The following is a 17,283-nucleotide window of genomic DNA, read 5'->3' as shown; positions in this document are numbered from 1 at the left end:
ATAGATAGATAGATAGATAGAGATATATCTACACCAAGAATCCTGTGCTCTGTCCCCCATACCAACAGCACAGGTTGTAGGGTTGTTGTGAGAGGCCATTACTGCTGGAGAGAGGAGAAAAAGCAGCCGTCTGCACAATCTGCTGTCCACCCTGCAACTGCTGGAGAAGCTACTGATAGTAAGGACTGTATGAAACCCCAACCCCCCCCCCCCCCCCCCCCCCCGACATTAGATCAGTGCTTGTTTAGCAAGCCCATTACATGGCTCCATGCAGCAGCTGTGTGTATATATGGTTAGCCATGTCTGTGCAGCCCTCACTGTGTATATAGAAAATAGAAGAGTAATACTTACCTGTCCTCGCTCCCTAGTGTCCTTCTAGCTTCTCACTGCAGCCATCACTGACACATCTCTGCAGTGATAGGCTGCTTAACCAATCACTGACCGAGACGAGACAGTGCCGCAGCCAGTGATTTGCTGAGCAGTGTGTCACTTCAGACACTGCCTCAGAAGCTTCAGTGGCGGCTGCAGCAATACATGTGAACAGGTAAGTATTATTTTATTATTTTCTATATTCTGTTTCATCGGCCGCAAACCAGCCTATTTCTCCTACTAATACACATAGCAATAGGCAACTTGCTAAAAGTCAATGATCAGCTGATAATCGGCTTCTCAGGACTACTGCTCAGAATGTATGTGGATGTATTCGATGAAAAGGCAGTGGATGGATTACCTCCCTACAGACCATATGACTGTTCGATTGATTGAATTTCCGGTGTCAAATATCCCAGGGGACATATATTCAACTTGCCCTGTCCTGAGAGGGAGGCCATGCGGGAATACATAAAAGTTAGTCTACGTAAGGGCCATATTCGCCCCTCCTCCTCTCCTTTGGGGGCGGGATTCTTTTTTGTGGGCTTCGGGCCTTTATAGACTACAGAGAATTAAACAAGATTACGGTTAAGAATCGCACCCGCTGCCTCTTATCCCGGATTTGTTTAACCAGATAGTGGGAGCAAAATGGTTTTCAAAGGTCGATTTATGGGGAGCGCATAATTTAATCAGAATCAGGGAAGTTGACGAATGGAAGACCGCCTTTAATACCCCGTCATGTCCTTTTGATTATCTAATGCCCCGGCGGTCGTCCAACATTTTGTTGATGATATTTTTCGTGAGCATTTAGGTCGTTTCCTTCTTGTATATCTTGACAATATTTAGATTTTTTTTCCCCGAATTGGCTTCTCACATTGTGCATGTCTGTACAGTCATGGAGCTTCTGAGACAAAATAATCTCTGTGACAAATTGTCAAAATGCCAGTTCGGTATCCAGGAGGTCTCATTTCTAGGGTATTGTATAACCCCCAACCCGTTTGGTATGGATCCACTTAAGGTTGTAGCCACTGAAAACTGGCTACATAACTGGCTGAATAACCTGAAGGCCCTGCAGAGGTTTTTATTATTCGCCAATTACTATAGGAAGTTTATCAAGGGGTTCTCGCTTATAGCCAAACCTCTTACTGATTTGACTATAAAAGGGGTGGATCTGGTGAACCGGACCCAGGAAGCTATCAAGGCTTTCGAAAAACTTCAGCGGTGTTTCTCAGAAGCTCCAGTACTGGCATAGCCGGACTTTGAGCGTCCTTTTGTTGTGGAGGTGAACGCTTCCGAGGTGGGGCTAGGAGCGGTCTTGTCTCAAGGATTAGCCACTCTTACGAACCTTTGTCCTGTTGCATACTTTTCTAGGAAGTTCTCACAAGCAGAATGTAACTACGATATTGGCAACAGGGAGTTACCAGCTATAAAGATGGCCTTCGATGAATGGAGGCACTTCCTAGAGGGTGCAAAACATAAGGTGGTTGTGCTTACCGATCATAAGAATCTGGTGTACCTAGACAGTGCTAAACGTCTCACACCACATCAGGCTAGATGAGCCTTGTTTTTCACTCGGTTCAACTTTGAAATCACTTATCGGCCTGGTTCCAAAAATGTCAAAGCTGACGCCTTGTCTCGCAGCTTCGACATCGAGAGCTCTCCTAGGAACCAGCCCGATAAAATTCTAAACCCTAGTGTCGTTCTGTTAGTCTTACAACCAGACTTGGTAACCATTGTGGAAATAATTAATCCTGTGACTTTTGGATTACAATTGCCAGTATCACTCCGAATTCACAATGTGTTCCAAAAGGCTCTCCTAAAAAAGTATGTTCCTCCAGTGTCTCCCCCTGCTCCACTGATCATCCAGGGTGAGTTGGAGTATGAGGTGGAGAAGAATCAGAATTCTCGTTGGGTACAGGGTTCATTGCAGTATCTAGTCCACTGGAAGGGCTTCGGGCCAGAGGAGCGTACATGGGTTTCTGCTAAGGACATGCATGCTCCTCGCCTGGTTTGGCGTTACCATGCACTAAACCCTTCTAAGCCTGGTCCAGTGGATAAGGGTCCTGAGGCCCCTCATAAGAGGGGGGGAGGGCTACTGTCAGGATCAGGCAGTAACCTGGTGTGAACTGGGCCTGGTTTTTGAATTTATGTGACACATGCTTCTCTGCATCCGGCAATGCAGGAGTTAACCAGAGCCCTGCAAAGACCTAATTACTGCAGCTGAGCGGGCTTCTTGACTGACTTGTTCCTCTGCCTGTCTGAAGCCTGGGAGATCAGAGTGCCGGTCCAATGAAGATCCGGACTGGGCTCTTGGTCAGCATAAAAGCTGAAGGAGTCTCTCAGAGCTGGCTATTAGGTTAATACTCTGGTCCCAGCTTCCCTGTGTCTATTCCTGCGATTCCCTTCCTAACTCCCTCTGTTTGCTCGACTTGTTATCCGACCTCCCGTCTGACTTTAGACTACCCGATTGTTTGCTGACTTTGTACTGCGTTGCTCATTTGGTTCTGACTTGGCTTGTTTACTATCCGATATTGTGTTTGTCTGTCTCGTTTTGTGTTCCACATACTCAGTATAAAGAACGTCTTTGTGGTTGTACGCGGCCGCCTAGGGCCGATTGAAGCAAGTAGGTAGGGACAGTGGGTGGGTTCAGACCTAGGGCCCACTGACTTGTCCTGTCCATACCTCCCTGTCCTGACAATGGGCTTAAGATGTTAGTTTTACTCTTGATGCCCCCTGGTTGTTTATATTCTTATGAACTGTTTTTTAATATATTTCAGATGGCGAACCCTCCATCAAAAAAATCACGTAAGGCAAAGCATAACATATGTGCAAGAGATCAACAACCAATGCCTGAATCCTGGGACCAGGACTCTTTTTTTTATAACTGTAATGTTTATTAAAGTTTTCATATAAACAGTAAAAGAATGCAGTGCACAATAAACAGCGGTAGTACAAAGCAATCTGCAGTATGCAGTATAATCGTGGACATGTCTCAAAACCGCAAATACAAAAAGTCAAACTTAGGTGAACAACACAAGGACCTACAGGGGAAGACGTACATGGACAATAAAACACCAAAGATACGTTAGGGGAGAAGATAGGGAAGGGATCGTGAAGGTAGAGAGGGGGTTGGGGGGGGGGGGGATCAGTTCTGGAGTCAATCAGGTATAACCCTGTTGTGAACAATACGCATCCCATGGGGCCCATACAGTCTCAAAGGCAACCACTCTATTATTCAGCATTGCCGTCAGCGATTCCATCGTTCGTACCTCCTTAATCCTCGCAACCAAGTCAGTAAGGGAGGGAGGGAGAACTGACTTCCATTGTCTAGCTATCAAGGTTTTAGCTGCTGTCAGCATTTGCAAGAGCAGCTTGGTGGATTTCTTTCCCACCGACTTAGGGGTCAGGTTAAGGAGGCAAGACACTGGGTCAGGTGAAAAGGGGTGTTGCAATACTAAGGAAAATACCTCGCATACGGTGGTCCAATAAAGCCGAATAACAGAGCATTCCCAAAAAACATGGTATAGAGTCCCCACCCCAGCATGGCACCTCCAGCACAGGGGTGATATGGATCTATTTAGTTTGTGGAGCAACTCGGGGGTGTGGTACCAAAACATTAGTAATTTATATTGGGTTTCTTTATAGGTAACACATGGAGAAGACTTAGCCGCCCTGTCCCAAATAATTTCCCAGTGCTGGGGGGGGATTGGTTTGGCCAGGATCGTCTCCCACTTAGTCATGTATGTGTGTCGGACTGGTGAGTCATTCACGGGACCAGGACTCTTGTGCCACATGTAAGGCTACAGATCAATCTTCGCAGAATGAAACAGCAGATTTTTTTACATGGTTCAAGGGCCAACTTCTGGATACTTTTCAGGAGGTCAAGTCTTCTCTGAATATAAAACCCAGCATGCTCGCCCAGCTCATCATGCTCAGCCTCAGCCGGCACCTCCATCTACCTCATTAGAGAATTCGGAACGTTGGTTCTGAGGATGTTGATTTAGAACCAGAAGAGAGAGATGAAGTTTATCTGTTTCATGAACATCATATGTCTATACTGATATCATCTGTCAAGCAGAATCTAGAATTAGTAATATTTGACCCCCAGGCAGAAGAGGAGGATACAAGCCGAAGCAGGACAATTTTAACAAGAGGAAGTGCTTCCAGAACAAGAAATCTGAACAATGACATTGGGTCTACCATTCCACCAGTGGGAGCAAGATTAAGTTTTTTTGCAGATCACTGGTTGACACCATCTCAAGATGCCGGGGTAACATCCACCATCGCCAGAGGTTACTCCCTAGAATTCCAAAGCTTCCCCCCAGAAAGGTTTATGGTGAACAAAAATGTAAAACCTGTCATTTTTTACCTAATAGACCAATTCGTACTGAAACATGCCCTGGAACCTGTACCGCTATATCAGCAGGGGAGAGGAGTCTATTCCCCAATATTTGTGATACCCAAATCAGGGGGATATTGGCGTCTTGTAATCGACCTTACTTACCTGAACAAATTTCTATTAAAGAAACATTTCAAGATGGAGTCAATTCTGTCGGCAATCATGAACAGGAGAACGATCTTCTAGCAAAGATAGATCTTCAGGACCCGTATTAACATATTCCAATTCTGAAAGCTCACTGGAAGTCCCTTCGCGTAGCAGTTCGTACCTCCCAGTCGACCATTCATTTTAAGTTCACCTGCCTCCCATTTGGCATAAGTTCAGCACCCAGAGTGTTTACGAAGGTGGCAGCAGTGCTGCATCCTTAAGGTTACAAGGGATTTTCATCATACCTTACCTAGACGACTGGCTACTGAGGGCATCTTCAAGAAAGATCTTAAAACACCAACCTGTAATAACTCAACAATGCCTAGCAGACCATGGATTTCTTGTAAACCACAAGAAGTAAAACCTGGTTCCTACTCCAAGAATCCAGTTCCTCGGCTTTATAAGCAACACACAACGGATGACCCATCAGACAGGATCTTGAAAATACGAGAAGAAGTATCCTATCTCAAGACTCACAGGTCTTGCAAGATACGCTTTGCCATGAAAGTTTTGGGCTTACTAACATCCGCCATAGAGGCAGTACCATGGGCCAGTGCTCACTTCTGACCTTTACAGAGGCATATCCTCCATTTCTGGGACAGATGCCAACAATCCCCAGATACCACTATTCCCATCGGTCAAGGAGACCTCACTTGGTGGCTGACTACTCCTCACCTGACTTAGGGCAAATCTCTGATTCATCTTCTCCCTACAGTCATCACTACGGATGCATCATGCTTGGGTTGGGGGTGTCCATGTCAACAACTATTGGGTACAGAGACAGTGGACACCAGAAGAACGGAAACTTTCATCCAACATGAGGGAACTAAGAGCCGTCAAACTAGCTTTGAACCACTTTCAGCACGTCCTTCAACATCACTCGGTACAAGTGCAATCTGACAACCTCTCCGCAGTGTATTATATCAACAAGCAGGGGGGAATGAGGAGCCTACAGCTTGAGAAAGAATGTTTCCAAATAATGCAATGGGTGGAGAAGTCAGTGACATCCATGTCAGCCATTCATATCAAAGGTACACTGAACATTCAGGCAGATTGGCTAAGCCGAAACTTCCTGCTTCCCGGGGAATGGGAGTTAAACCCCAGTATCTTCAGGGACATTGTGGACAAATGGGGACATCCAGCGATAGACATAATGGCATCTCAGACGAACACGAAAATCCCCTTTTATTTACCTTCCTTTGTATTGTCCTTTTGTAACTTCTATGCACTGTTGCTAAGTCATATTAAATCTATTTGTTTAATAGCTGCTGTGTTGATGAAACCTGGATATATTTAGTATTATAGTCTACTGTGTGTATAACAGTACAATGCCTCAGCTACAGGATACCTGAGTGGGGTACGGCCTATAGTTTTGCGCAGTGAGTGGGCATACTTCTAGCATAGGCGGGTAAGGGTGGGGTCCCAGAGATTACAGTACTGTAGCAGACTTTAGATAGCCTGAGTAGTCTAGGGACAACCCCCTGCAGAGACCCAGGGGAAAGCAGCTATAGGCTGAGCCAGGGGTGGGTTCAGGAAGTACGGTGTCTGGAGTAGTGTGCCGTGACAGTGTGCTGCCTACGGACTCTAGGAAATGAAAATTACCAGTAAGTACATTTTCAACGTCCTGATAGACATCCATGGTCCAGATACTGTACATATACAGCTCAGCTACATGTACATTACACATATACAGCTCAGCTACATGTACATTACACATATACAGCTCAGCTACATGTACATTACACATACAGCTCAGCTACATGTACATTACACATACAGCTCAGCTACATGTACATTACACACATACAGCTCAGCTACATGTACATTACACATATACAGCTCAGCTACATGTACATTACACATATACAGCTCAGCTACATGTACATTACACACATACAGCTCAGCTACATGTACATTACACACATACAGCTCTGCTACATGTACATTACACATATACAGCTCAGCTACATGTACATTACACACATACAGCTCAGCTACATGTACATTACACATATACAGCTCAGCTACATGTACATTACACACAGGGCTCTGCTGCAGGCATATATAACACACACCAGGGCTGTTTCTAGGGCTGGGCGTGCCGGGGCACCGCACAGGGCGCCCACAGCTAGGGGGCGCCCAACAGTACCCGGCCCGCACCCTCAGGGCTGGCCCTGGGATCTGGAATCTAAGTTTCAGATCCCCTGTCCAGAGCAACCTTTAGCTGTGCGTACGCGCGCACAGCTAAAGGGAACAGCGTGCAAGGACAGAGACACAGGGGCTTCCTGTGCAGGTGGCCTCTGTATGACAGGTGGCTGCCTGCACCGGAAGCCTGAAGAGGACAGACATACCAAGAAGAGGAGCTGGAGGCAGCAGGAGAGGTGAGTAGCTGGTTGGGGATAATGAGGAGGGGGGGGGGGGGGGAAGCCTGCACAGAGGGAGCCGATATGTATGTCAGTGTAATGGAGGTCACACAGCTTTCCCAGCATCCTGTAAGTCAGTGTAGCTAAGGTCACACAGCACTCCCAGCATCCAGTATGTCAGTGTAATGGAGGTCACCCAGCTTTCCCAGTATCCTGTATGTCAGTGTAATGGAGGTCACCCAGCTCTAACAGCATCCTGTATGTCAGTGCAATGGAGGTCACCCAGCTTTCCCAGCATCCTGTATGTCAGTGTAGCTGAGCTCACACAGCACTCCCAGCATCCTGTATGTCAGTGTAATGGAGGTCACCCAGCTTTTCCAGCAGCCTGTATGTCAGTGTAATGGAGGTCACCCAGCTTTCCCATCATCCTGTATGTCAGTGTAATGGAGGTCACCCAGCTTTCCCAGCATCCTGTATGTCAGTGTATAATGGAGGTCACAAAGCTTTCCCAGCATCCTTTATGTCAGTGTATAATGGAGGTCACACAGCTCTTCCACCATACAGTTTGGGACCTTATAGGTAGGAAAAGGGCAGGAAGTTGCTGGAAGTGCAGAGCCTAAGATTTCTTCTGGAAGGTTCTGAAGAGACGAATTGTAGCTGCAAGAAATCTTCCTGGTGGCCTAGGCCGGATGTAGAGGAAAAGGAAAGTGACGCCTCAGAACAAAGAAGACGTCGCCTGTGAGCAACACTGCCTCTATGCCGCAATACACACACTGCTTCTTCCTAGTAACCTGAATCTTGCTAATAGCCCCCCCCCCCTCCTTCCCCAGGACTGAACTGAGTGGGGGGGGGGGGGGGGCTTTTATAAAGGTTCGCCCTGTTGCCAAAATAACCTAGAAACTGCCATGACACACACATACACAGCTCTGCTCTACACACATCACACACAGACAGCTCTGCTGCACACACATCACTTCAGCTCATCCAGCACAGCAGAGTCCTGCATACACTGAGCAGCAGCCCCTGATCATGTGACGACTTCTCCTCCTCCATGTGACTGATCACATGACTGTGACATCATGGCAGGTCCTGGAAGCATACGGCTCCTGTACAGCTCTGCAGGCGGAGGGAAGGAGCTGGGGGACAGCGGGAGGATTAACCCCTTCAGGTCTGAACTTTATCAAGTCTTAGGCATGAAGTGTTTTTTTTTTTTCTCAGATTTTGAGCGATACCTGATATATTACATTGTCTCCTCTTCTTTCTATTCATCTCTCCAGGATCCTCTGCTGATATCTTCTATATAAGAGACCGACCCATCAACCATGGAGAGAGACAGAGACAAGATGGCCGAGAGGATAATAACCCTCACCCTACACATACTCTTCCTGCTTACTGGGGAGGTGAGGGATTCTGGGAGTGATGTCATCATGACATCATTCTTATCTATGGAATAACAGATGGATAGGACTGGGGAGGTGAGGGATTCTGGGAGTGATGTCATCATGACATCATTCTTATCTATGGAATAACAGATGGATAGGACTGGGGAGGTGAGGGATTCTGGGAGTGATGTCATCATGACATCATTCTTATCTATGGAATAACACATGGATAGGACTGGAGAGGTGAGGGATTCTGGGAGTGATGTCATCATGACATCATTCTTATCTATGGAATAACAGATGGATAGGACTGGAGAGGTGAGGGATTCTGGGAGTGATGTCATCATGACATCATTCTTATCTATGGAATAACAGATGGATAGGACTGGGGAGGTGAGGGATTCTGGGAGTGATGTCATCATGACATCATTCTTATCTATGGAATAACAGATGGATAGGACTGGAGAGGTGAGGGATTCTGGGAGTGATGTCATCATGACATCATTCTTATCTATGGAATAACAGATGGATAGGACTGGAGAGGTGAGGGATTCTGGGAGTGATGTCATCATGACATCATTCTTATCTATGGAATAACAGATGGATAGGACTGGGGAGGTGAAGGATTCTGGGAGTGATGTCATCATGACATCATTCTTATCTATGGAATAACAGATGGATAGGACTGGAGAGGTGAGGGATTCTGGGAGTGATGTCATCATGACATCATTCTTATCTATGGAAGAACAGATGGATAGGACTGGAGAGGTGAGGGATTCTGGGAGTGATGTCATCATGACATCATTCTTATCTATGGAATAACAGATGGATAGGACTGGAGAGGTGAGGGATTCTGGGAATGGATGGAGTGATAGTAATGTGTCTCTCCATACACAGGATTACACAGTAGTGAAGAAGTCCTCTAGTGGGCGCTGTGGGGCCCCTGGGTGTGAAGGATGGGGAAGAACCCTGAGCCCAATCCCGGGGCCCCTGATACATGAGGAAATGGAGGAAGAGAAGATCCTAGAAGTCACCAACAAGATGGTGGAGCTGCTGAGTGGAGAGGTGAGACTGTGGCTGCTGGGAATGCTGGGACATTATACAGTAACACCACTGAAGGGGTGGGGGGGATGACTGTGTGATCATTGTGTGTGTCAGGTTCCTATAAGGTGTCAGGACGTGGCGGTCTATTTCTCCATGGAGGAGTGGGAGTATGTAGAAGGACACAAGGATCAGTACAAGGATGTGATGCTGGAGGATCAGCAGCCCCTCCCATCAGCAGGTAATAGACAGGACTATATACACACCTCCTCTCTGTATTATCTGGATGGAAAGAATGAATTCAGTCTCTGTATGTGTTCCCTCCAGTCAGATCCAGTAAGAGAACAGCACCAGAGAGATGTCCCCGTCCTCTTCTCCCACAGGATCAGGATCAGGTAGATGGAGATGTTCCCTATGATCTGTACATCCCACCTGACTTCTCCTCCTGTCTGATGACTTCTACAATATTTCTCTCACATCTTATGTATCAGGAGGAAGATGGGAAAAATATTAATGCTCCAGAGACACATGTGAGCAGTGATGAGCAGTATAAGGAGGACATAACTACAGGGAAGTATTTGAACTATATTAATGCCTTGGTCAAGGTGGGAAAAGAACAAGAGGAGACATACATGAGTAGTGATGAGCAGTATAAGGAGGAAGTTACTGGAGGCAAGAAACTGAACTGTTTTAATATCACAGACATAAGGGTAAAGGAAGAGGCAGAAGAAGAAGAGACAGATGACAGCAGTGATGAGCAGTATGAGGAGGACATCACTACAGGAAACGATCTGAACCATATTACTTCTAAGGACAACTCAGTAAAAGTAGAAGAGCCAGATATAAGCAGTAATGAGCAGTATAAAAAGGACATTTCTATAGGGAATAACCTGAACTGTATGAGTGCTACAGACATAAGGGCAAAAGAAGAGGAGACTGATGACAGCAGTGATGAGCAGTATAAGGAGGACATCACTACAGGTAACCGCCCAGGTGAGTAGTGACCACTAAATGCAGAGAACAGTCACACATTCTCCTCAGTCACCGGCTGTAACTATTCTGTGTGGAATATTATAAGTTCTGTGTCCTGTCAGTTTTCCAGCTATATAATCATTCAGCCAATTTTCTAATATAATATACATGATGCCCACCCCCGGACACACAAGCACTTTGCTTGAAAAGGGTAGCACAATGTGAGGGTGTAGGTGCTGGTGCGGTGACACAAAAGACAAAGACCTCCCAGGATATCTTCAGCTTGCGGCTCTTTGTCTTACTGGGGATCAGTTCCTTGCTTTGGTAACTGTCCTGAGTATAGAGGAGAAGGATCCAGTGCTTCTCAAGCTGTGAGGGGCCCCCTAGTTGCTGGTGCGGCACAGCTGAAGCTGCAGTTTTACTAAAAGTAACTATAAGCTGCAAAGTCCTTTTCCTGGCTGCATCAATATCAACACAATTGACTCATTTTGAAATTATTTTAATGTTATACAGAGTTTAGGAGACAAGAAGGGTAATCTGAGCAATAGTTTTTTGTTGTTTTTTTTTCATGGACTCTCATCACCCTCATGCCCTTTGTGCGATACCTGATAGAGATACTTTACCCAGGTGGTATAAAACTTAGTGGACCACCCGCAGCGGAAGACTACAAAACCTCCTCCACACTGACAGTATAGGCCCTGGACTGGGGAGTGGCTGTGACATCTCTTATTCGGGGAGGGTCATCCAGAGAGCTGTGTGGAAGGCTCTGAACACTTACCAAGGACGTATTTACTACTAAGGACGTCATCTCCCCGGCCTCCCGCTTCTAGATTCTTCTCCCTGACACTTCCTGTGGATGGGAACAGATCTGATCATTCTTATTATGTTACATAAAAAAGAGTAACTTTCCATGTCTGCAATATGTTTAAGTTTCTATTACTGGGAAATAAGAGAAATGGTGTTTTCTCCTTTGCAGATGATTCTACCAGGAGCTCAGGGGGACATCAGATCTCCTCAGAGGATCATATCACACAAGATACATATGAGGAGCCGTCCGCTATCCCAGATACACCCTCAGCCCCTCACAGCAAAGATCTCTCATCTCATCCTGTTATACAAGTCCCATCTTCTGCTCCATCACAGCAAGCTGACATTTACAGAGAAGACCATGAACATCAAAGAGAAAAGACAGGAAAGCCTCAGTTTTCATATTTACAACGTGAACAATGCTTTACGGATGAAAAATATCTTACAGGGAAGAAGGCATTTTCATGTTCAGAATGTGGGAAATGTTTTACTCAGAAATCAGCTATTGTTAGGCATCAGAAAACTCACACAGGGGAGAAGCCATATTCATGTTCAGAATGTGGGAAAAGTTTTACTCAGAAATCAAGTTTTGTGAAGCATCAGAGAACTCACACAGGGGAGAAGCCATTTTCATGTTTGGAATGTGGGAAGTGTTTTACTCAGAAATCAAGTCTTCTTTACCATACATACATTCACACAGAGGAAAAGCCATTTTCATGTTCAGACTGTGGAAGATGTTTTAATCGGAAATCAACTCTTGTTAACCATCAGAAAACTCACACAGGGGAGAAGCCATTTTCATGTTCGGAATGTGGCAAATGTTTTATTCAGAAATCTGATCTTGTAATACATCTGAGAACTCACACAGGGGAGAAGCCATTTTCATGTACAAAATGTGGGAAATGTTTTATTCAGAAATCCGATCTTGTAACACATCAGAAAACTCACACAGGAGAGAAGCCATTTTCATGTTCTGAATGTGGGAAATGTTTTACTCAGAAATCATATCTTGTGAAGCATCAGAAAACTCACACAGGGGAGAAGCCATTTTCATGTTCGGAATGTGGGAAGTGTTTTACTCAGAAATGAAGTCTTCTGTATTATAAATACACTCACACGGGGGAAAATACATTTTCATGTTCAGACTGTGGAAAATGTTTCACTCGGAAATCAGCTCTTGTTTACCATCGGAGTACTCACACAGGGGAGAAGCCATTTTCATGTTCGGAATGTGGGAAATGTTTTATTCAGAAATCTGATCTCGTAGTACATCAAAGAACTCACAAAAGGGAGAAGCCATTATCTTGTTCACAATGAGGTAAATGAATATAAAGAATTCTAAATGATTATGAAGGAAAATCTGCATATTATAGTAAAATAGTTCAGTGTATAACCCCATCAAAAGTTCTGCCAACACATATATCTTATAGTGCAACAATATCCCCCAAAAATTCACAAATAAATAGAAATATAATAATCCTTTATTTCAATATTAATCAGATCATAAAAGAATATAAAAAGTAAGATATGGGATAGAGCACAGAGGTCAAACAACCAGAGGGGGAGGAAAATATCAGTGTGGTATCTCGTAACTCACTTATTGTAGAATAGAGTATCCCTGCACCCAGCATAGTACTTAATTCTACACTTATCAAACATGTAAAGTGAAACTGGCTCAGTTGCCCCTAGCAACCAATCAGATTCCACCTTTCATTTCTCACAGACTCTTTGGAAAATGAAAGGTGGAATCTGATTGGTTGCTAGGGGCAACTGAGCCAGTTTCACTGTACACCATGTTTGATAAACCCTCTGGTTGTTTGACCTCTGTGCTCTATCCCATATCTTACTTTTTATATGCTTTTATGATCTGATAAATAATTATTGAGAATTTTTTTTTTGTTATGTTTCTATTTATTTGTGCCATATTTTTGGATTTTTTAGTTCAGTGTATAGTATTAGTACCTGTACTCAGTACACTTACTGACAGCAGCTCCCTGTGTACCCCATAGAGCTATAATCAGGCTCCCCTCCTGCCGTCCTGCTCTTGGGTGATTCTGTCCATAAGATGGCCACGCCCATGCCCCTCCCCCAGTGTCCTCCATAGACTCTTTACTGGGCCAAAAATAAGACATTTTGGACACTATAAGGCACATAGAGGATGGAAGTAATATAGAGGAGAAGCTGGAGGGGAAAGAGGACAGAAGTGAGAAGTGTTGTGTGCAGGAGATGGTGTCATACTACCTGCTGGACCTTGATTCCATTCATCTTATGGAAACACTGACTACAAACATAAGGGAACAATCCTAAAGCCTGGATAAAAAAGAAAAAAAAATCCTATCAACATAATAAACTGATGTGAACAGAATGATGGCCTCATGTCCATAATGGTAGAATATCTTGTATTCTCTGTTTAGTCTAAGTGTGTATCCAGAAGAACTCTAATGCTAATAATCTTTGTATTCTGTTATCACCACTGCCTAGCATGGGGATATAGTCCAGGACCTGTATGTGCGGCTGTGCTGGTGTCTGGCAGAGGATAGTAGACTTGTGCTGTAGTACGCCATCTTGGATCCTCAGGGTGGTCTCCAAGTATCTGAGGTCACAGGGGCATGTGATCAGGTATATGATGTACAATGAGTCACAAGTATAAAAACCTTTCATGTGAACGCGGACGTCTCCTTTAGGGATGGTCTGAACCCTCCGAGGTTCTGGTTCGTATGAACCCGGACGCTCGGCATCAGATTCCCGCTGTCTGCCCTCTCCGTGGAGCGGGTGGATACAGCGGGAGGACCGCCTGGAAAACTGGGATACAGCCTATGGCCATGGCTGTATCCCAGTTTTCCAGGCGGTCCTCCCGCCGGATCCGCCCGCTGCACGGAGCGAGCAGACAGCGGGAATCATTACAGAGAGTTCGGGTTTGTACGAACCCGAAACGAACTGGGTTCGGACCATCCCTAGTCTCCTTCCATCATTCACGTCTATAGAGTTCTCCTTAAAGCAAATGGTTGCCATTGTTTAATGGTTCAACTAGACGTGGATGAAAACGTTTGCCTCCAGCTCTACCGACTTCTAAATAGCCCCAGTGACCTGATTTTTTGTTTCTGCAATACCATATACTATACTCTACTGTACTATATATTATACTATTCTATATACAATACCATATATTATACTACACTGTACTATATACAATACCCTATATTGTACTATGTACTATTCTATATACTGTACTATATACAATACCAAATACTCTAGTTTATACTGTACTATATACTGTTGTTTCTGGCTTTTGGATTTCTCTGCCGTTCTTTCTGAAACACAAACTTTTCATATTGGAAGATGGAACACAACTTATGGGAAGGTGTCTCTGAACCGGAGCTTAAAGAGAACCAGTCAGCACGAACTGATAATGAATCTTATTCTTTAGTGTAATTGTACAAACATAACAAAACACTAAATATAATTAATAAACAATTATGAAAACTATCTGCTGATATCATTAACCCAGCCCTCATGTACCTTGTGCAGACTCCTCCCTGGCAGCTCCCGGCCTGCCCTGCTGCATCATCTCATCCTCCCCGGCAGCTTCCGGCCTGCCCTGCTACATCACCTCATCCTCCCTGGCAGCTCCCGGCCTGCCCTGCTGCATCACCTCATCCTCCCTGGCAGCTCCCGGCCTGCCCTGCTGCATCACCTCATCCTCCCCGGCAGCTCCCGGCCTGCCCTGCTGCATCACCTCATCCTCCCCGGCAGCTCCCGGCCTGTCCTGCTGCATCACCTCATCCTCCCCGGCAGCTCCCGGCCTGCCCTGCTGCATCACCTCATCCTCCCCGGCAGCTCCCGGCCTGCCCTGCTGCATCACCTCATCCTCCCCGGCAGCTCCCGGCCTGCCCTGCTGCATCACCTCATCCTCCCCGGCAGCTCCTGGCCTGTCCTGCTGGATCACCTCATCCTCCCCGGCAGCTCCCGGCCTGCCCTGCTGCATCACCTCATCCTCCCCGGCAGCTCCCGGCCTGCCCTGCTGCATCACCTCATCCTCCCCGGCAGCTCCCGGCCTGTCCTGCTGCATCCCCTTATCCTCCCCGGCAGCTCCTGTCTTGTCCTGCTGCATCACCTCATCCTCCCTGGCAGCTCCTGGTCTGCCCAGCTGCATTACCTCATCCTTCCCGGCAGCTCCCGGCCTGTCCTGCTGCATCACCTCATCCTCCCCGGCAGCTCCCAGCCTGCCCTGCTGCATCACCTCATCCTCCCCGGCAGCTCCCGGCCTGCCCTGCTGCATCACCTCATCCTCCCCGGCAGCTCCTGGCCTGTCCTGTTGGATCACCTCATCCTCCCCGGCAGCTCCCGGCCTGCCCTGCTGCATCACCTCATCCTCCCCGGCAGCTCCCGGCCTGCCCTGCTGCATCACCTCATCCTCCCCGGCAGCCCCCGGCCTGTCCTGCTGCATCCCCTTATCCCCGGCAGCTCCTGTCTTGTCCTGCTGCATCACCTCATCCTCCCCGGCAGCTCCTCTCAATGAGTGGTGTTAACTGTGACCGTGTACGGATTAGCCGATGCTGTGGACATTGATGGGAAGTTCAGGGGGTAATAAAGCACATTTTTCCTACTGTGTAAGCACTACTGGCTCCCGGCACTTGCCCCTGTGTCAGTAAATGAGCGTGCCCTGGCTGCTCCCCTGTACAGAGGGTACTAGCGGCTGTGGTCACTGTGTAAGGAAAGTTGCTAACCCTTAGCTTACACAGTAGTAATAGTGCAGTATGGGGAGACCTGCAACCAGATACACTCACTTACTAATGGAGAGATATATATATATATATATATATATATATATATATATATATATAAGAGAAATTCAGAATGAATGCAGCACTCGTGTAGCGATGAATGTGGTGCCAGGCGGTATATACCAGCGACCACCCGGTATAGGTAATATAAATCAGAAGAATACCGCAGCACTCATGGGATAGAATTCAACACAACGTGTTTATTTCCCCAAACCGCGACGTTTCGCTCTCCACACTGAGAGCTTTTTCAAGCAGTGGTGATACATGTGATCTACAACAGGTATATATATGTGGTATACAAATTAGGATGATTGAAACAAAATTACAATCAATTCATTCATAAATACAAAAATCACAGTGAAAATAAGTGCATCAGTGTAAAAAAGTAAAATATGTTGTGGTCCATAAAAATTACAAGTGAATCATATAATCATAAAGTGCACAATATACAATGCAATAGTGTTACACAGACAGTGAAATATATATTAGATAATCAGGACTCAGCTGAAAGTGGTGGGTAAATCACTTCCCCAGATGACTGTATTGGCCAGGATACAAAGACGTTAGATCGGCTTTTGTTTAGCAAGCCCATTACATGGCTCCATGCAGCAAGGGCTGTGCGTATATATTAGCCACGCCCTCACTGTGTATATAGAAAATAAAAGAGCAATACTTACCTGTCCACACTCCCTGGTGTTCTTCTAGCTTCTCACTGCAGCCATCGCTGACACATCTCTGCAGTGACAGGCTGCTCAACCAATCACTGACCGAGACGAGATTGGCTGAGCGGTGTTTCACTTCAAAGACACTTCAGTGGCGGCTGCAGAGATACATGTGAACAGGTAAGTATTACTTTATTATTTTCTATATTCTATATAGCGATGGACGGTCAGCAGCTGATAATTTTAAACCTGCTGAAAGCCAATGATCAGCTGATAATCGGCTTCTTGGCTCATGGTTATCATCATTACAACATGTGATATCTGCCCGATCCTGCCTGATTGTGTAATAGGACTACA

General features: G+C 45.9%; 1 protein-coding gene across 1 annotated transcript in view; it reads left to right on the top strand.

Moving 5' to 3' along the window:
• Positions 1–10,003: 10,003 nt before the first annotated feature.
• The window catches only part of LOC138786727 (zinc finger protein 271-like), a 256,641-nt gene continuing 249,361 nt past the window's right edge, over positions 10,004–17,283 (top strand). Inside the window, exon 1 of the mRNA XM_069963737.1 lies at positions 10,004–10,096. The gene's annotated coding sequence lies outside the window, so the exon portion shown is untranslated. The remainder of the gene's footprint in view (positions 10,097–17,283) is intronic.

The sequence above is a fragment of the Dendropsophus ebraccatus genome, chromosome 3 (genome assembly GCF_027789765.1).
Source record: "Dendropsophus ebraccatus isolate aDenEbr1 chromosome 3, aDenEbr1.pat, whole genome shotgun sequence".
In the NCBI taxonomy this organism is placed as follows: domain Eukaryota; kingdom Metazoa; phylum Chordata; class Amphibia; order Anura; family Hylidae; genus Dendropsophus; species Dendropsophus ebraccatus.
This window is presented reverse-complemented; position numbering and strand designations above follow the sequence as displayed.